Source organism: Zootoca vivipara, chromosome 3 (genome assembly GCF_965207765.1).
Source record: "Zootoca vivipara chromosome 3, rZooViv2.hap1.1, whole genome shotgun sequence".
Taxonomy (NCBI): Eukaryota; Metazoa; Chordata; class Lepidosauria; order Squamata; family Lacertidae; genus Zootoca; species Zootoca vivipara.
In genome coordinates, this window is record NC_142586.1 from 111,911,762 (window position 1) to 111,932,975 (window position 21,214).

General features: G+C 46.3%; 2 long non-coding RNA genes across 2 annotated transcripts in view; one reads left to right on the forward strand and one right to left on the reverse strand.

The window, feature by feature from the left end:
* Window positions 1–10,926: 10,926 nt before the first annotated feature.
* The window catches only part of LOC118079539 (uncharacterized), a 63,214-nt gene continuing 52,926 nt past the window's right edge, over window positions 10,927–21,214 (reverse strand). Inside the window, exon 3 of the long non-coding RNA XR_015949188.1 lies at window positions 10,927–11,075. This is a non-coding gene — a long non-coding RNA (uncharacterized LOC118079539). The remainder of the gene's footprint in view (window positions 11,076–21,214) is intronic.
* LOC148686405 (uncharacterized) lies at window positions 14,351–15,515 on the forward strand. Its single transcript, XR_015949196.1, has 2 exons — window positions 14,351–14,488; window positions 15,014–15,515. It is a non-coding gene; the product is annotated as an uncharacterized LOC148686405 (long non-coding RNA).

Consider the following 21,214-nt stretch of genomic DNA (forward strand, 5'->3'; position numbering starts at 1 on the left):
GTAAGAAAACCCCTTCCCCATTATAGCAGCATTGCTGGTTCTTTCAGTGCCTGCCACAATCGAAGCAAACCTGTACAATACCTGAATCCCTTAGCAGGAAGAGGAAAGTAAAGAGGAAAAAAACAGAGATCAAGTAGGAGAACTTCATGCCTGCTTCAATTTTCTGGAAATTCCGAGATCGCACAGAGGAAGGAACAGAAGGGGCTCCTCATTTATAGGTCACTGAACAACAGCAGCGTCTAGAGAGAGAGAGGAGGAGTTTGAGGTACATCCATGTAAAGCAAAGGTGGGGCCACATTTCCTTCTGAATGACTTTCTGGGGGCCACAAGCCAGTGGTGTGTAGGGGCAGAAACCCTGTGGCCAAGTTGAATTATGTGCTTCAGGACTTGATTTAAGGCCCCTGCCCATAGATGGAAATCTGTAAACATCCCCTGAGGAAGCCATTACTAATAGACCATGACATTCAGGATAAAGCCTCAGAGATAAGGTGTTCTTTTAAATGTCTGCATATATATACCTATATATCTATATATATGCATGTGTGTGTATTCAAGCATGTTGTTCCTGATCAGTGGAAAGCATTTTGGGAGGGAGCCCATTTGCTAGATTTACCCATTTGGAATAAAACCCATTTGGCCTAAAGAGTTTGAGAAGGAGGCTGCAAGGGCTGGTGCTCTGGGCCCCCAGGGGAGGCACACTGGTCCATATGGTCTGAGGGGCCACTAGCCACCCTCCCTCACAGGACCACAACCAAACAGGTGGGCAAGCAGGGGACAAAAGCAGAGTTCACCTGCCTGGTTACTCACTCAGTAAGAGCAGCTCGAAAGGGAAACACTTGATGAGGTGGAGAAATGGCAGCATATATTGTTTGTGTGCTTGTGCTGGTTTTCTAGGGCTGCTGCCTCTTGGATTTGGGTGACTGTCCAGGCTTGTGTGGGTGTTTGTTTCTGGCTGTGACCTTGTTTGTTTCTGGCTGTGACCTTTCACCTAGAAGTGTGAGTCAGGAAGTTCAGGTGATTAGCTGTGGGCGGAGCTAGTCAGAGCTTGGAGTGCAGCGACTGAGGAAGGAGCAGAAGGGCTGCTGCCTCTTGGATTTGGGTGACTGTCCAGGCTTGTGTGGGTGTTTGTTTCTGGCTGTGACCTTGTTTGTTTCTGGCTGTGACCTTTCACCTAGAAGTGTGAGTCAGGAAGTTCAGGTGATTAGCTGTGGGCGGAGCTAGTCAGAGCTTGGAGTGCAGCGGCGCGCGCCTAGTGGCGCGCGCAGTTTGACCCATCTTTTTGACCTAGGGCAGCAAGTCTCATACGTTTGTTAGGGGGGACCTAGGCCTCTTCCTCTTTCCCCCTTGACCTCAAGGTTTTCAAGATGGAGGTGGAGGGAACAACCATTGTCACCTGCAATTCCTGTGCAATGTTTGTTTTCTTGCCAAAGGATGTGGGTAGCTACACCTGCAACAATTGCAAGTTGGTTGCCCTACTAGAAAACAAGGTTGCCCTTCTGGAAGAGAAGGTGCAGCAGCTTCAGGGGCGTGTATCTACGCTCCAGAGAATTAAAGAGCTGGAGCTTCTCTTGGATGCAGCAGAGCACACTGTCTGCACCAAGGAGGAGACAGGGGATCTCCCTGAGGAGGAGGTCAGTTCCCCAACACAGCAGCCAGATGTATGGAGGAACGTGACTCATAGAAGTAGAAGGCCCAGGGATCGCTCTGAGTGCTTAGAATTACACAACCGTTTTGAAGTGCTCATGGAAGACGAGGAACAGACTCCACCTGAGGATCTCTCCCTCATCACAGTTGATGAGGAATATGAAGACGAGCAACCAAGTCAGTCCTCTGGAAATATGCAGGTAACCTTGGAAGGGACAGCACATAGAAGAATCCCAACCAAGCCTATGAAGAGGCGTGTAGTGGTGATTGGGGATTCCCTACTGAGGGGTACAGAAGCAGTGATCTGTGGGTCTGACAAGATGTCTCGAGAGGTGTGCTGTCTACCTGGGGCCAAGATCAAAGATGTAACAGAACGGCTGCAAGGAATCATAAAACCCACCGACAAATACCCCTTCCTTTTGGTGCATGTGGGAACCAATGACACTGCAAGCCATAGCTTACAGAAGATCAAAAATGATTTTGAGGCTCTGGGCAGGAAGTTGAAGCAATTAGATGCACAAATTGTCATCTCTTCTGTCCTCCCAGTTGAACGACATGGCCCAGGGAGAGAGGGAAAAATAGGGGAAGTGAACAACTGGCTTCGCAAATGGTGCAAACAGGAACGGTTTGGATTCCTAGATCACGGTCTGCAGTTTCTTGAAGATGGACTTCTGGCAAGTGATGGACTGCACCTCACAAAAGTTGGGAGGAATGTTTTTGCCACAAAACTCAAAAACCTCATCAGGAGGGCTTTAAACTGACTTATGTGGGGGAGGGAGACAGTGGTCCTGAAGGTAGGAGTCTATCAAATGCTGAAGATGATCATCCAAATGTCAAGGACCAAATGGAGCAAGCAGCATGCAGACCTAGTGGTGGGACGAAAATATCCTTAAATAAGAGACATGGGGGAATGATCAATGGTCTTCAATGTCTGTATACTAATGCACAGAGCATGGGAAATAAACAAGATGAACTTGAGCTCTTGGTACAGCAAACTAAATATGACATAATAGGCATCACTGAAACCTGGTGGGATGAGTCTCATGACTGGAATGTAGTAATAGAGGGATACAATCTATTTAAGAGAAATAGACCAAACAGGAAAGGAGGAGGAGTAGCTTTATATGTTAGGGATATGTATACCTGTGAAGAGATCCAGGATTTAAAACTTCAAAGCCAAATTGAGAGTATCTGGGTCAAAATTAAGGGAGAGAAAAACAACAGTGATCTCATTGTGGGAGTTTACTATAGATCCCCAAGCCAAACTGAGGACACAGATGATGCCTTCCTGGAACAGATGGCCAAGCATTCCAAAGGAAGTGAGATAGTAGTAATGGGGGATTTCAACTATCCTGATATTTGTTGGATGTCAAACTCAGCCAAGAGCATAAGGTCGAACAGATTCCTCACTGGCCTTGCAGACAACTTCATTGTCCAGAAAGTGGGAGAAGCAACAAGAGGATCAGCCATTTTAGATCTGGTCCTAACCAATAGTGATGACTTGGTTAGTGGGGTAGAAGTGGCAGGATCATTAGGTGGGAGTGACCATGCTCTTCTGGAGTTTATTATCCAGCGGAAAGGAGCAACCAAGCATACTAAGGTCCAAATTCTAGACTTTAAGAAAGCCGACTTCAGAAAACTTAGGGAAACGCTGGGTGAAATCCCATGGACAGTAATACTAAAAGGGAAGGGAGTTCATGATGGTTGGGAGTTTGTTAAAAGGGAGATATTAAAAGCACAACTTCAGGCAATACCAATGAGACGGAAACATGGAAGGTGCCTAAAGAAGCCAGGCTGGCTATCTAAAGAACTTTTGACTGAGTTAAGATTTAAAAGGGATATGTACAAAAAATGGAAAAGGGGGGAAATCTCCAGAGAGGAATTCAAACATATAGCCAGCACGTGTAGAGACAAAGTCAGAAAAGCTAAAGCACAGAATGAACTCAGGCTTGCTAGAGAGGTTAAAAGCAACAAAAAGGGCTTTTATGGGTATGTCCGTAGCAAAAGGAAAAACAAGGAAACAGTGGGGTCACTCAGAGGAGAAGATGGTGAAATGCAAACAGGGGACAGAGAAAGGGCAGAACTCCTCAATGCCTTCTTTGCCTCAGTCTTCTCCAAGAAAGAAAACAACGCCCGACCTGAAGAATATGGAGCAGATGATTCAGCAGGGGAAACACAGCCCAGAATAAGTAAGGAGGTAGTACAAGAATACTTGGCTAGTTTAGATGTATTCAAGTCTCCAGGGCCAGATGAACTACATCCAAGAGTATTAAAAGAACTGGCAGAGGTGATTTCAGAACCACTGGCAATAATCTTTGAAAATTCCTGGAGAACAGGCGAAGTTCCAGCAGACTGGAGGAGGGCAAATGTTGTCCCTATTTTCAAAAAGGGGAAAAGAGAGGACCCAAACAATTACCGCCCAGTCAGCCTGACATCAATACCAGGAAAGATTCTAGAGCAGATCATTAAGCAAACAGTCTGTGAGCACCTAGAAAGAAACTCTGTGATCACTAAAAGTCAGCATGGGTTCCTGAAAAATAAGTCATGTCAGACTAATCTGATCTCATTTTTTGACAGAATTACAAGCCTGGTAGATGAAGGGAACGCTGTGGATGTAGCCTATCTTGATTTCAGCAAGGCCTTTGACAAGGTGCCCCATGATATTCTTGTAAAGAAGCTGGTAAAATGTGGGCTAGACAATGCTACCATTCAGTGGATTTGTAACTGGCTTACTGACCGAACCCAAAGGGTGCTCATGAATGGCTCCTCCTCATCCTGGAGAGTAGTGACTAGTGGGGTGCCACAGGGTTCTGTCTTGGGCCCAGTCTTGTTCAACATCTTTATCAATGACTTGGATGATGGGCTTGAGGGAATCCTGAGCAAGTTTGCAGATGACACCAAGTTGGGAGGGGTGGCTAACACCCCAGAGGACAGGATCACACTTCAGAATGACCTTAACAGATTAGACAACTGGGCCAAAGCAAACAAGATGAATTTTAACAAGGAGAAATGTAAAGTACTACACTTGGGCAAAAAAAATGAAAGGCACAAATACAGGATGGGAGACACCTGGCTTGAGAGCAGTACATGTGAAAAGGATCTAGGAGTTTTGGTTGACCACAAACTTGACATGAGTCAGCAGTGTGATGCAGCAGCTAAAAAAGCCAATGCAATTCTGGGCTGCATCAATAGGAGTATAGCATCTAGATCAAGGGAAGTAATAGTACCACTGTATTCTGCTCTGGTCAGACCTCACCTGGAGTATTGTGTCCAGTTCTGGGCACCACAGTTCAAGAAGGATACTGATAAGCTGGAACGTGTCCAGAAGAGGGCAACCAAAATGGTCAAAGGCCTGGAAACGATGCCTTATGAGGAACGGCTTAGGGAGCTGGGTATGTTTAGCCTGGAGAAGAGAAGGTTAAGGGGTGATATGATAGCCATGTTCAAATATATCAAAGGATGTCATGTAGAGGAGGGAGAAAGGTTGTTTTCTGCTGCTCCAGAGAAGCGGACACGGAGCAACGGATTCAAACTACAAGAAAGAAAATTCCACCTAAACATTAGGAAGAACTTCCTGACAGTAAGAGCTGTTCGGCAGTGGAATTTGCTGCCAAGTAGTGTGGTGGAGTCTCCTTCTTTGGAGGTCTTTAAGCAGAGGCTTGACAGCCATCTGTCAGGAATGCTTTGATGGTGTTTCCTGCTTGGCAGGGGGTTGGACTGGATGGCCCTTGTGGTCTCTTCCAACTCTATGATTCTATGATTCTATATGATGACCTGCCACCATTCCTTCAGGAATTGCAGGGAAGAAAACATGCCTGGCCCCGTGTACCATCTTGGGGTAGAATAGTGGGGGATGGCTGTATAGCTGAAATGGGTTTTAAGCAAGGCCGCACTTCAGTGGTAGAGTACAATGTTTGTATGAGTGAAAGGTCGTAACTTCGTCCTCTCCGTCTGCAGGTAGGGGTCAGATGAAACTCCTGTTTGAAAATCTGAAGAGTTGACACTATTCCAAGTAAGACAACACTTGTTATAAATGATAAAGTCGCCTTTTCACTCAAATCTGCAGCTGCTAAAAACCTCAGGCATAATGTTGCTTTCATTCACATAAAGATACAGTAAAGGGCCCCTGTCGGTTAAGTCCAGCCAAAGGCGACTATGGGGTTGCAGCGCTCATCTCATTTTCAGGCTGAGGGACCTGGCGTTTGTCCACAGACAGCTTATCAGGTCGTGTGGCCAACATGAGTAAACTGCTGGAGATTCTTTCCCTGTGTGCAGTGATGGGTTTGTTGTCTATCACATGACGGTATGTGTTTAGTTTCCACAGGAATGGGAAGTGACGTAGACAGGATTTTCTGTGTGTTCCTGAAGTGGGACTGTTATGTACTGAGCTGAATCCTAGAATAATAGGATTCAGAATCAGCAGTCTGATTGGTCCGCAGGAGCTACCCAATCCAACTCCAGGTGGAAGTGAATCCACAACCTGATTGGCCTACAGGAGCAGCCAATCAGGCGGCTGGCAGAAGTGAATCTGCAACCTGATTGGCCTGTAGGAGCAGCCAACCGGTGACAAGGTACGGGCCATTTGTGAGGCCCCAGCGCCCAAGAGCAAGCCCAAACTTCAGTCATTCTTGGGACTATTGAACTTTTACCATGCCTTCCTTCCCCATAAGGCAGCGGTAGCGGAGCCCCTACACAGACTCCTAGATAAAAGGGCTCCTTGGGTGTGGGGCCAGCGACAAAGGGCCGCATTCCAGGCAGTCAAGGACTTGCTCGTCTCGAACTCGGTCTTGGCACACTTTGACGAGAGGCTGCCAGTGGTGCTGGCATGCGACGCCTCTCCCTATGGCATCGGCGCTGTCCTGGGACACCAACTCCCGGATGGAAGAGAGGTGCCGGTGGCATACTTCTCCCAGAAGCTTGCTGCAGCCGAACGAAACTACTCACAGATTGACAAGGAGGGTCTGGCAATCATGAAGGGCGTAAAAAAATTCCACAATTTCTTGTACGGGCGGCCCTTTACCATAGTGACTGACCACAAGCCGTTGCTTGGCCTGTTTGCCCCCGAGAAGCAGACCCCCCAAGTGTTGTCTCCTCGCGTCCTCAGGTGGTCAATTTTCCTTGCCGGCTACCAGTATGCACTAATCCACCGCCCTGGGAAGGCGATGGGCCACGCAGACGCCCTCAGCAGGCTACCACTACCAGAAACAGGCCCCGACCCAGCGCCTGCGCAAGAGGTTATGACCCTGGAGCTGCTTCCCGACCGACCCATTCAGGCACAAGAAGTTGCGCACCATTCCACAAAAGATAGGGTCATCTCCCGGGTCCTGGACTGGGTGTGGTGAGGATGGCCCAGCAGCAGCCCTGGGCCAGAATTCGCTGGCTACACAACCCGCAAACATGAACTGTCGGCCCACAAGGGGTGCCTGTTATGGGGAAGCAGGGTGGTTGTTCCCCAGCCCCTCCGCAAAAGGGTCCTCACAGCCCTACACGAGACACACCCAGGGGTAGTGAGGATGAAGGCCCTTGCCAGGAGTTATGTGTGGTGGCCGGGGATTGACAGAGAGATAGAGGCCTGGGTCCAACACTGCCAGACCTGCCAAGAATCCCGCCCAGATCCCCCAAGGGCCCCAGTCCAGCCCTGGGAGTCCGCCCGAGATCCATGGTCACGCTTGCACGTGGACTTCGCTGGCCCCTTCCAGGGAAAAACATTCTTCATAGTGGTGGATTCCTACACCAAATGGCTGGAGGTCGCACTGGTACCGTCCACTTCTACGGCGGCAGCCATCCGGGTACTACGTAAGCTGTTTGCAACCCACGGGCTCTCTGACACCCTCGTCTCAGACAATGGAACCACATTTATGTCAGAGGAGTTCCAGACCTTCACAGCGCAGAACGCCATCCGCCACATCCGCTCAACACCATTCCACCCTGCCACCAATGGCCAAGCGGAGCGCATGGTGCAGACCACCAAGGACAGCCTCCGCCGCATGAGACAAGGGGACTGGGAATACCGCCTTGCCGCATTCCTTCTAGCACAGCACAGCACCCCCAGCACAACGACGGGCCGGAGCCCAGCTGAACTACTAATGGGCCGACGCCTTGCAACTAGACTGGACCGACTTCACCCCGACAGAGCTCAGGATGAGGTAGTGGTGGGGAAAGGCAGGAACCCCTGGACATTCGTGGCTCAGGACCCAGTGTATGCAAAGAATTTTGGGGCAGGCCCAGCATGGGTACCCGCCACAGTCACCAAGGTGACCGGTCCCGTGTCGTACGAGGTACTAACGGAAGGGGGGCAATGTTGGCGCCGCCACTGCGACCAGCTACGGCGACAATTCCCAGGAGGAACCCGGGAGGAGAGCGGGACAGAGGGGTCCCAAGGGGACAGCAGGGCAGTGAGGCCTGTAGAGTGAGAGGGGTGGGCAGGGGTAGCAGAAGCAGTAGGCACAGAGGGGCACCCCGAGGCTGGAAGGACACCGGAACCAGAGCCACAACCTAGTGGGTCAGTGGCGCAAGACCATACAGCCCCGGCACAGCCAGCAGCCTCGGAACACGAGCCAGAACCAGAACCCCTGACCAAGGAACACCCCAGGCCACAACGCACACGGAGGTGGCCAGCAGACCTTGGGAACTACGAATGCAACTTCCTGGGCAGGACTGGAACTTAGAGGGGAGGGGTGTTATGTACTGAGCTGAATCCTAGAACAATAGGATTCAGAATCAGCAGTCTGATTGGTCCGCAGGAGCTACCCAATCCAACTCCGGGTGGAAGTGAATCCGCAACCTAATTGGCCTGCAGGAGCAGCCAATCAGGCGGCTGGCAGAAGTGAATCTGCAACCTGATTGGCCTGTAGGAGCAGCCAATCAGGCTGCAGGCAGAATTCAATCCACAACCTGATTGACCCACAGGTGTAGCCCTGAAGTAGCCAATCACGCAAGGCCCATTGTGTAAATAATGTATATAAGCAGATGGTTTTGGCAAAAGAGCCATTCTTCTCCTCTTCTCCTTGATGACTATGAGCTGAATAAAGAGCATGAAATTCACCCTCGACACCGAGTATATTTCAGGGACCATTGTCCTTTGTCTATCACATGACGGTATGTGTTTAGTTTCCACAGGAATGGGAAGTGACATAGACAGGATTTTCTGTGTGTTCCTCAAGTGGGACCATTGTCCTTTGTTCTTTCTCTTTGCTGTCTGATGCTAGAGAGAGAGGGAGCCATGTTGCAGTGCTCCATGCATTTTTATGTAAATAAAGTAGATTAGCCAAAATGCTGAGTTGCTGAGGTCTGTTACGCAGAGCTGTGAAATACTGTGTGCTGATGTATTCTGGCATCAGTCACTGTGATGTCCAGGCTGAGGAATGCTTTTGAAGCTCCCAGGAGGGAGGGAACATGCCAGTCGGGCATGTGTCTCTGCCAAGGTTCTACTCATGTGTAGGACATCCTGACATGAACTGCTTCTGACACTGTGATGGAAACTAGAGCGCAAGGAAACACAGTTTACCTTCCCGTCACAGTGGGTGCTTTTTTATCTACTTGCACTGGCGTGCTTTCAAACTACTAGGTTGGCAGGAGCTGGGACAGAGCAACGGGAGCACACCCCATTGTGGGGATTCGAACCGCCAGCCTTCTGATTGGCAAGACCATGGTGCCAGCCACATCCCTGTGATAAAGATACAAGGCTACAGTGACTAGGCAGCCTCAGACATGTAGGATTGCATTGAGGGGGGGCGCTGCATCAAAGTTCCAGCACCTTCCCCCCCCCCCGGACACCTGTCTTGGATCTGGCTGCTCTTAGCAGTACTTCACTTTTCTTTGCCCTTGCTTCCTCTTGGCACCCTGTGCTCCTGTAGTCTCTGCTGCACCTTCACCCAGCCCAGGTGGCTCCATCCGTCTCTGTGCTCCAACATCTCCAGAAAACTTTCTTGTATCTTGCGCTGAACTTCCTCAAGTCAGCCTTTCCCCATCCAGTTTCATAAGGGGAGCCTGCAGGGTCAGGCCATTGGCCCACCTAGTCTAGCATTCTGTCCTTGCAGTGATCAACTAGGTGCCCATGGGAAGTCTGCAATATGGACATGAGCCCAACAGAACTCTGCTTCCCTACGATTCCCAGCTACTGGTATTCAGAGGCACTATACCTCTCACAGTGGAAGCACAACACAACCATCCTGTTGGGTGCCCCACTGTTGCTGAAAGACCTACATTGGCTTCCAGTACATTTTCAAGCAGAATTCAAAGTGTTGGTGCTGACCTTGAAAGCCCTAAACGGCCTTGGCCCAGTATACCTGAAGGAGCACCTCCACCCCCATCTTTCAGCCTAGACAGAGGTCCAGCTCCGAGGGCCTTTTGGCGGTTCCCTCACTGCGAGAACTTAGGTTACAGGGATCCAGGCAGTAGGCCTTCTCGGTACTGGCACCTGCCCTGTGGAACGCCCTCCCATCAGATGTCAAGGAAATAAACAACAACAGTATCTGACTTTTAGAAGACACCTGAAGGCAGCCCTGTTTAGGGAAGTTTTAATGTTTGATGTTTTACTGTGTTAACTTTCTGTTAGGAGCTGCCCAGAATGGCTGGGGCAGCTTAGCTGGAGGACGGGGTAGAAATAAGTAAGTAAGTCAGTAAGTAAATATTGGAGTGACTTCCCCTCCACCCAGTTTCACATTTATACTGATGGGACTATGCTCCCCGCATGTAATCCGGATAGAGACCTTGGAGTGGTTCTGGAGAACTCAACCCAGTGTGCAATAACTTTGAAAAATGGTAAATTCGATGATGGGGGAAAGGGCTTGAAAATATAACGGCTAATGTCGAATCAGTCACTTCAAATGCCTTTTAACTTTATTTTAATTTATTTTAAAGATACTTACGTTCATGTTTTTTTAAAAATATATCACAATAGTTTTCTTCTTCTCTTCTTTTTGTTTGTTTTGTTGCTGTATACTGAGGTTATTCAATGACGAAGGATCAGGAAGCTGTGGAAGTGCAATCCACTTGAGAAACCCACAGAAACCCATTTTGGGGAATGGGCAAAGAACAGAAGCCAATCCAAGAAATGGCACAATGTACAGACTTGTGGGACTGCACTGCAAGGAAGGTAAAAAGAGGGGGCAAACCCTGTGTCTTTTTAAATTGGGTGAGCAGGACAGCAGGTGTGTTTTCTGCCTGAAATGTGAACAGGACATCTGTGTGGAAGAGTTTCTCCAAGGCACTTTGAAATAAAGTTGCTCATTTAGCTGTGGGACTTCACAGAGACACAGAGACACAAAGAACAGTAGGTGCTCAAATGCAAGATTTTTAATTAGCAGAAGAAGGAAATCATCCACCATAGAATCAGCTCCATTAAAAGCTCAAATGCGTAGCGAAGGAGGCTGCAGAGGCCGGAAAATGTTCAGGCTATGGATGTCCTTTAAGCTCTGCACTGACACCATCTGTGCGAGAGAGAAAACATGGTCAGATTCTGCAGTTTTCAATGCTGTATTTCATAGATAACCAGGAATAAAAAGCTGAACACATTCAGATGCAAAACACAAACACACATTTTAATATAAAGAAAAAGAGGAGAAATAAATTGATACCTGGCTTATCCTTTGAATCATCCTGTGGCTCGCCAGATGTTTTTGGAGTCCACCTCCCATTGGCCCCAAGAGCCAGCATGGCAAGGGATCAAGGGTGAGGGAGACCTGTAGGCCATAGCTGCCAAGTTTTCCCTTTTCTCGCGAGGAAGCCTATTCAGCATAAGGGAAAATCCCTTAAAAAAAGGGATAACTTGGCAGCTATGCTGTAGGCTGGCAACATCTGGAGAAATACAGATCGGCCTTTCCTGATTTGAATAGGTTCTGAGCAGGATAATCTGTTGTTTGCCCCTTAAAAATACTGACTAACTTTGTTGGGTGGTATATTGGATTGGATGTAGTGAATATATGTTGTTTAGTCGTTTAGTCGTGTCCGACTCTTCGTGACCCCATGGACCATAGCACGCCAGGCACTCCTGTCTTGCACTGCCTCCCGCAGTTTGGTCAAACTCATGTTCGTAGCTTCGAGAACACTGTCCAACCATCTTGTCCTCTGTCGTCCCCTTCTCCTAGTGCCCTCAATCTTTCCCAACATCAGGGTCTTTTCCAAGGATTCTTCTCTTCTCATGAGGTGGCCAAAGTATTGGAGTCTCAGCTTCACGATCTGTCCTTCCAGGGAGCACTCAGGGCTGATTTCCTTAAGAATGGATAGGTTTGATCTTCTAGCAGTCCATGGGACTCTCAAGAGTCTCCTCCAGCACCATAATTCAAAAGCATCAATTCTTCGGTGATCAGCCTTCTTTATGGTCCAGCTCTCACTTCCATATATCACTACTGGGAAAACCATAGCTTTAACTATACGGACCTTTGTCGGCAAGGTGATGTCTCTGCTTTTTAAGATGCTGTCTAGGTTTGTCATTGCTTTTCTCCCAAGAAGCAGGCGTCTTTTAATTTCGTGACTGCTGTCACCATCTGCAGTGATCAAGGAGCCCAAGAAAGTAAAACCTCTCACTGCCTCCATTTCTTCCCCTTCTATTTGCCAGGAGGTGATGGGACCAGTGGCCATGATCTTGGTTTTTTTTGATGTTGAGCTTCAGACCATATTTTGCGCTCTCCTCTTTCACCCTCATTAATAGGTTCTTTAATTCCTCCTCGCTTTCTGCCATCAAGGTTGTGTCATCTGCATATCTGAGGTTGTTGATATTTCTTCCGGCAATCTTAATTCCGGCTTGGGATTCATCTAGTCCAGCCTTTCGCATGATGAATTCTGCATATAAGTTAAATAAGCAGGGAGACAATATACAACCTTGTCGTACTCCTTTCCCAATTTTGAACCAATCAGTTGTTCCATATCCAGTTCTAACTGTAGCTTCTTGTCCCACATAGAGATTTCTCAGGAGACAGATGAGGTGATCAGGCACTCCCATTTCTTTAAGAACTTGCCATAGTTTGCTGTGGTCGACGCAGTCAAAGGCTTTTGCATAGTCAATGAAGCAGAAGTAGACGATTTTCTGGAACTCTCTAGCTTTCTCCATAATCCAGCGCATGTTTGCTATTTGGTCTCTGGTTCCTCTGCCCTTTCGAAATACAGCTTGCACTTCTGGGAGTTCCTGGTCCACATACTGCCTAAGCCTGCCTTGTAGAATTTTAAGCATAACCTTGCTAGCGTGTGAAATGAGTGCAATTGTGTGGTAGTTGGAGCATTCTTTGGCACTGCCCTTCTTTGGAATTGGGATGTAGACTGATCTTCTCCAATCCTCTGGCCATTGCTGAGTTTTCCAAACTTGCTGGCATATTGGGTGTAGCACCTTAACAGCATCATCTTTTAAAATTTTAAATAGTTCAGCTGGAATATCATCACTTCCACTGGCCTTGTTATTAGCAGTGCTTTCTAAGGCCCATTTGACTTCACTCTCCAAGATGTCTGGCTCAAGGTCAATGTGAATATATATATATATATATATATATATATATATATATATATATATGTACTGCACAGATGAAGAACCAGAAGTTCATTCTTTTCTGAATCTTATTTTTTCTACCTTTCTCTTCTAATCTCTTTTTTACTATATTTTCTTTTTTCTTTTTTTTCTTTTTTCTTTACTATATTTTACTATATTACTATATTGTCTTTATGTCTCTCCTTCCTCCTTTTTGTGTTTTTATTGTATTTAGATAAAGTATTTATGTGGTTAAAAAAGGGAAAAGAATATCAAGTTTTCTATTTTTCTCTGTGAATCTTAATGAATTTATTAGAGAAAAATACAGGATAACTTGAAATACATCAATGATTTGAGTCCGCCTCTCCTCTTAACACAATACATGATGTCAACATTAGAAGGACAATTGATTTTTTAAAGCTTCTCTGTGGCTCTGCTTTTGTCAAGCTTAGTAAGACCAAAGCAATGCATTCTGATTGTTTTACTTCCACTATCCTTCACGTAACCAAGGTTTTGTTTTGTTTTGTTTTGTTTTGCAGAAAAACCCTCGATGTTAGCATGTGTTTCCTAAGGATAGTATTAACAACTGCAAATGCTGAGCCACAGCAGGACTTGATTAAAAACTAAAACAAAACTGGGGTTTGGAGATGTGAACTACAGTATCTCCTGGAAAAGTCTCCAAAGAACCTCAGGTTCTATTTTAACTATGTCACAATGATCTGGACCATTTTGTCTTCCTCTTCTGTTACAGATCATAACTGGAAGAGCAGAAGAGAAAGAGTTCTCTACGGCTCTATGCTGCAGCTCAGCACCAACATTTCAGAAAGCATCACCAACACACAGTGGGCCAAGTTCATAGGCTCTTCCAGTATGGATGGAACTGAGGTGGCAACCTAACAGCGTATGAAGAAGCGTGTAGAAGTTCTGGATGAGCCATTTCTTCGCCCCAGCACCTTCTACAGATCAGGCACGTGTAACAGGCACAAGAATTTGGCAAGCTATTTTTTCACTCTGGTCAGCAACATTCCTACTCATTGTGCTCTGTATGCAAATATGCTATTCTTTTTTTCCTGACAGATACATTAAAATGTCTTAAAAGCCAGCCCGGGTTTGGCTTTGGACTGGAACCTCTCCAAACTGGCTTAGATAAAAAGAACCAATGGACAAAACAGGGCAGGAGATTCATCTAGAATTCTTACTTTATATGCAGCACCATGTTTCTCGGTTACCACAATGTCCCTTTTGTATGCTGGGGAATACGCAGAAACCCGCATTGCAACTGCCACCAGCCTCGAGACATGTCGCCTCTGATGTCGGTTCAACAGCTGTAGGAAAAAGAACAAGTTGTCTTCTCATTGCCATTCCTGCTAATAGCAGACTCACCTGGTGAGTGCCAATAGCCAAATAATGGAAGGGGCTGTGGCTGGAGCACTGGACAGGGGCACCCCAGCCTGTAACTTGTGGGTGCAATCTCCACTTCCTCCCTCTCATACTGAACTTGGGTGACTCCTTCCCCTATTGGACACCACCCAAATAACAAGAGAATGATTTCCGGAACTTCTCGGGCAGCCTCACATAGAGCACATTCCATTAATCCAGTTTTGAGGTTACCAATGCATGGAATATAATGGTGTAGGTTTCTGTGACTTTCCTGACTTTCGTTCATTAAAGCTGGCTTCCACAGATTCACCATCTTAAGACTGTGATCGAACACCATGGAATGTTCTTAAAGAAACATGATTTATTATATTCTTTTAAGTTCACAATGTTTCTTTAGCTCATGTTTGCAATAAATCTAGCCGCCCAGAGTGCTAGATTGTCAAGCTTAGTAAGACCAAAGCAATGCATTATGATTGTTTTACTTCCACTATCCTTCATGTTACCTAGGTTTTATTTTGTTTTGTTTTGCAGAAAAACCCTCGATGTTAGCATGTGTTTCCTAAGGATAGTATTAACAACTGAAAATGCTGAGCTACAGCAGGACTTGATTGAAAACTTAAACAAAACTGGGGTTTGGAGATGTGAACTACAGTATCTCCTGGAAAAGTCCCCAAAGAACCTCAGCTTCTATTTTAACTATGTCACGATGATTTGGACCATTTTGACTTCCTCTTCTGATACAGATCATAACTAGAAGAGCAGAAGAGAAAGAGTAGTCCAGGAGATTGGGTGGCCCACCCAGCCTTACGGCTCTATTCTGCAGCTCAGCACCAACATTTCAGAAAGCATCACCAACACACAGTGGGCCAAGTTCATAGGCTCTTCCAGTATGGATGGAACTGAGGTGGGAACCTAACAGCGTATGAAGAAGCGTGTAGAAGTTCTGGATGAGCCATTTCTTCGCCCCAGCACCTTCTACAGATCAGGCACGTGTAACAGGCACAAGAAGTTGGCAAGCTAATTTTTCACTCTGGTCAGCAACATTCCTACTCATTGTGCTCTGTATGCAAATATGCTATTCTTTTTCTCCTGACGGATACATTAAAATGTCTTAAAAGCCAGCCCGGGTTTGGCTTTGGACTGGAACCTCTCCAAACTGGCTTAGATAAAAAGAACCAATGGACAAAACAGGGCAGGAGATTCATCTAGAATTCTTACTTGATATGCAGCACCATTTTTCTGGTTTACCACAATGTCCCTCGCGTATGCTGGGGAATACGCAGAAACCCGCATTGCAACTGCCACCAGCCTTGAGACATCTCGCCTCTGATGTCAGTGGAACAGCTGTAGGAAAAAGAACAAGTTGTCTTCTCATTGCCATTCCTGCTAATAGCAGACTCACCTGGTGAGTGCCAATAGCCAAATAATGGAAGGGGCTGTGGCTGGAGCACTGGACAGGGGCACCCCAGCCTGTAACTTGTGGGTGCAATCTCCACTTCCTCCCTCTCATACTGAACTTGGGTGACCCCTTCCCCTATTGGACACCACCCAAATAACAAGAGAATGATTTCCGGGACTTCTCGGGCAGCCTCACATAGAGTAGATTCCATTAATCCAGTTTTGAGGTTACCAATGCATGGAATATAATGGTGTAGGTTTCTGTGACTTTCCTGATTTTCGTTCATTAAAGCTGGCTTCCACAGATTCACCATCTTAAGACTGTGATCCTAAACACTCTTGCAAAGGAACCGGCTCCTCTGAACACCATGGAATGTTCTTAAAGAAACATGATTTATTATATTATTTTACGTTCACAATATTTCTTTAGCTCATGTTTGCAATAAATCTAGCCGCCCAGAGTGGCTGGGACAACTCTTCCAAAGAAGCTGAGCAGAGCCTCTTTGGTGTTAAGGTCCAGGATGCTTTTTCAAAAAGATCTTGCATTTCTGTAGCAACTACTTACAGAGAAAGCAGTCATAAATGGGATGTGCAGCTATTTCCACAAAGTGATTCTCCACTGTACAATGGATTTTCATATGTTATTTCCACCAGTACATGTACAATTTACCCCAGTATATGCATTCTTGCATACAATACTTGCATTGCTGGAAAATTGCATTTCAAAATTCAGAGGAGTTTGCATTTTGAAGGATGGCTGTGTTCCGATTTGTGTATTGTTTTAGAAAGAGAGAAGTATGTAAATGCCAAAAGGGAACGAGTTCCTCCCACCTCCATATTGCAAGAAAATGCTTACCTTTTTTGGGCTGTCCTCCCCACACCTGAGCTCTCCATAGATTTTGGGGGCATTGGAAGGTGTCTTATTCCAAATCACACTGTTTGTCCACATTCTCTCATGTCTTTCTACATCTTTAGTATCTGGTTCTTTTAGCACAGAAGCGAGAGGCCTCTATGGTCATGTGTGTTAGGAGAAAAATAATCGCCCTTTCACCCTTCCCATCCCCTGAAACTCCTCCTAAGCAAGACTTACAAGGCTCCCATTCAAAGGGGGCTGTAACCCAGGATAGAAACATGACTCCTAGGGGTTCAGAATGAACCACAAAGATTTCTTGCAGGACCTGCTTGCATGATCCTAAATCTTACCTGGTTCCTCCAAAAGGGAGAAGACGAGCAAAGCATAAATCAGAACGAATATCTTCATGGCTACTTGGATTTGTTTAAGACTCTTTCCACTCAATGGTCATGCAGAGATGGAACGGGAAAGTGCTTCCTTCTTATTTATAAGAGGTGATGCTCACTGCCAGAGGGACCTAGATGGAATATGAGCTTGTGAGGCAATTGTGTGTGAAATGGGTACTCCTAGGATTTAGATGTGCATCATGGGAGAAAGCCAGTAACCATGAATTACAGCATTGAGGAAGAAAATTCTCTGGGACAAGATGCTCTCTTAGATATCTGGCCGTCAAAAAGATATCCGGTGTTGCAATAGATCTTCCTGTTCCTTCCGTGGAGTGCCAAGCTTCCTGAAATCCATCAGTTTAGATTCAGGCTGAATTTGACAATCCTCAAACAAGAGGAACACCATGATTAGGTTCAGGCCTTCCCAAGATGAAACACTGTTCCAATATTGTCATGGAATCATAGGGCTGTAGAGTTGAAAGGGGGCCTCCAAGGCTCATCTAATCCAACCCCCTGCAATGCAGGAATCTCCACTAAAGCATCCATGAAAGATGGCCAAAGCAGATTCCCGCATTCAGTCTGGAAAGCAGGCCTTATGAAGAAGGCTTGAGGGAGATGGGTATTTTTAGCCTGGAGAAGAAGATAAGTCTGAGAAGCAATATGCTGTCCAAATCTCTAAAGGGCTGTCCCATGGAAAATGGAGCAAGCTTTCTTTCTCCTGCCCTGGGTGGTAGGACTCGAACCAATGGCTTCAAGTTACAAGAAAGGAAATTCTGTCAAAGCATTAGGAATAACTTTCTGAAGGTTGTTTCCTTAGACCCACACAGGAGAAGGAAATTTGGAATGCGTCGCCTGCATACAGGAGTATCAGGATAGACGTACCGGCCAGTTTTGGGGGCTGAACATATTCTTCCTCCATTTTCCTATTAATGAATTAATAGAGCAATTGAATAGAATGGGAGGAAAGACACAGTCCTGTTTGACGCCATGATAGGTATGGATTTCCTTAGATAATTGGCCCTGTCAATCACACCTAACCCGGGTGTTTTTGTATAAACTGTGGATGAGAAGCAGTAATCATCTATCTATGTTTGAAGCACTTAATTTTTCCCAAATTCTATCATGTGATATCAAATCAAAAGCAGATTTAAAATCTATAAAGGGTGAATAGAGGGATCCTCCTTTTTTGTGGTGTGTTTTTCCACAAGGTGGTGGAGTACTAGGCCTTGTGCTTCTGTAAACACATGTTCTTGCTCCATCCAATCCACAAGTTTATTGCGTAAATGAGCAGCATAGAGTTTACTGATCACACTTAGTAGGCTAACTGGTCTATAATTAGCAGGGTCGGATTTGCTCCCTTTCTTGAATATGGAGATAATGATTGCTCGTCAACAATCCTTTGGGATGGTAGCCGATTGATCTACGCTGGTAAACAGGGCTGCAAGCCCTGGGACCCACCAGTCAACATTGGCCTTCAGGAGCTCAGGGGAAATACTGTCCGTCATTATTTTGCAGGAACCCTCTCCGGCACACGGGGCGGGACAGTCCGTACGGAGTGCGCATGTGCGGCATCCCATACAGAGTGCGCACGCATGGCAGCCCACATGGTCACTGCGTTTGCTCACTCTGTACGGGATGCCGCACATAGATTTTGGGGGCATTGGAAGGTGTCTTATTCCAAATCACACTGTCCACATTCTCTCTGATGTGGGCTAAGGTTTGAGTCTTTCAACATCATTTACTATCTGGTTCTTTTAGCACAGAAGCGAGAGGCCTCTATGGTCATGTGTGTTAGGAGAAAAATAGTTGCCCTTTCACCCTTCCTATCTCCTGAATCTCCCCCTAAACAAGACTTACAAGGCTCCCATTCAAAGGGGGCTGTAACCCAGGATAGAAACATGACTCCTAGGGGTTCAGAATGAACCACAAAGATTTCTTGTAGTACCTGCTTGCATGATCCTAAATCTTACCTGGTTCCTCCAAAAGGGAGAAGACGAGCAAAGCATAAATCAGAACGAATATCTTCATGGCTACTTGGATTTGTTTAAGACTCTTTCCACTCAATGGTCATGCAGAGATGGAACGGGAAAGTGCTTCCTTCTTATTTCTAAGAGGTGATGCTCACTGCCAGAGGGACCTAGATGGAATATGAGCTTGTGAGGCAATTGTGCATCAAATTGGTACTCCTAGGAATAAGATGTGCATCATGAGAGAAAGCCAGTAACCATAAATTACAGCATTAAGGAAGAAAATTCTCTGGGACAAGATGCCCTCTTAGATATCTGGCCGTCAAAAAGATATTCGGTGTTTCAATAGATCTTCCTGTTCCTTCTGTGGAGCACCAAGCCTCCTGAAATCCATCAGTTTAGATCAGGCATCCCCAAACTTCAGCCCTCCAGATGTTTTGGACTACAATTCCCATCTTCCCCGACCACTGGTCCTGTTAGCTAGGGATCATGGGAGTTTTAGGCCAAAACATCTGGAGGGCCGCAGTTTGGGGATGCCTGGTTTAGATTCAGGCTGAATTTGACAATCCTCGATTAGGGGCAGGCCTTCCTAAGCCGAACACTGTTCCAATATTGTCATGGAATCATAGGGCTGTAGAGTTGAAAGGGGGCCTCCAAGGCTCATCTAATCCAACCCCCTGCAATGTGGAATCTCCACTAAAGCATCCATGAAAGATGGCCAAAGCAGATTCCCGCATTCAGTCTGGAAAGCAGGCCTTATGAAGAAGGCTTGAGGGAGTTGGTTATCTTTAGCCTGGAGAAGATAAGTCTGAGAAGCAATATGCTGTCCAAATCTCTAAAGAGCTGTCCCATGGAAAATGGAGCAAGCTTTCTTTCTCCTGCCCTGGGTGGTAGGACTCGAACCAATGCCTTCAAGTTACAAGAAAGGAGAGGTTCCGGTTTCCGCCTGCAGGAATGGCGGACCTGTTTTCCATCTCTCTGACCTTCGTAAGGAATTTGGCGGTTGCTAGGGGAGTAAATGGCAACCCCCTACCCTCTCCGGGGGTTACGGAGAGGGGCCGCTGGCCCGCGATGCCCCCAGACCCACTCCGACTGTTTTTGGAGTGGGGGGAGCTTGGGCTGAGCACTTACGACGGCCAGGACTCCCGGACGCTAATCTGCATGGCGGGGATTTCCATGGTTAAAGAAGATAATTAGGCTTAAATCTATGGACATACTTCAGAAGGAGGGGAAGAAGCGCTGTTTACTGCTGAGAATTTTATGCTGCTGAGCGAGAGGAGTCAAAGAATGTACGGCATCTGGAAGAAGGATTGATGGGGACGGAGCGATAAGGGAAGCAAGTTTTTATTTTTTCTTCATATTGTTGCCTCGTATCTTCCCGGACGCGATGTCCTGGCTTGTTTGGAGTGAAAGAGAAGCAAAAGACTGTGTGAGTTGAACTTTATAGCTGTTGTTACTGAGCATATTCCTTAAAGATGTGAAGTTGCTGATGAGAAAAGCCCCCCCCTAGTCAGACGGAAGGAGTTCTGGACGCGTTCGGAGGATTTATGAGCTGTGACGCACTTTAAATTGGAGCAGCGACCTGAAGCTAAGTTCAGCTATAGGGCAAGGAGATCCATTAATTTACCAAGAGTTCATGGTTGGATGTTTGGGTCTCCTGCCTGAAAAAGCTGTAAATTCTATAAAGATAAATAAATCGTAAATCTTCATGGCTATGAGAGAAAATGAAAGTGATTTGAGCCTTTTAAGATGGCGCTGCTACTCCGTCGCAACAGGGAGCTCCACTAAGAAGATTTATGGGGAGGCTGGACTGATTAACTCACACAGGAGAAAGAACATCTGTGAAACTTCGTTTGACATTTATCTCAGCAGCTGGAACAATCGGATGAAAGTGGAAAACATCTAGGTGACTGTAAGGGGAAGATTTGGAATATTATGAGCTTGGAGGACGATTTGAACTTTAGAAATAAGACGGCAGTGGACAGTTGCGAGGAATTCCCAATTTCTTGAAGCATGGGAACCCAAAAATAAATTATTTAGATGATTTGGCATAACATTCGGTTTGATTGATATATATATGTGTATAATTTGAAATATTGAATGTGATATAATTGGTTTTAATTGGAAA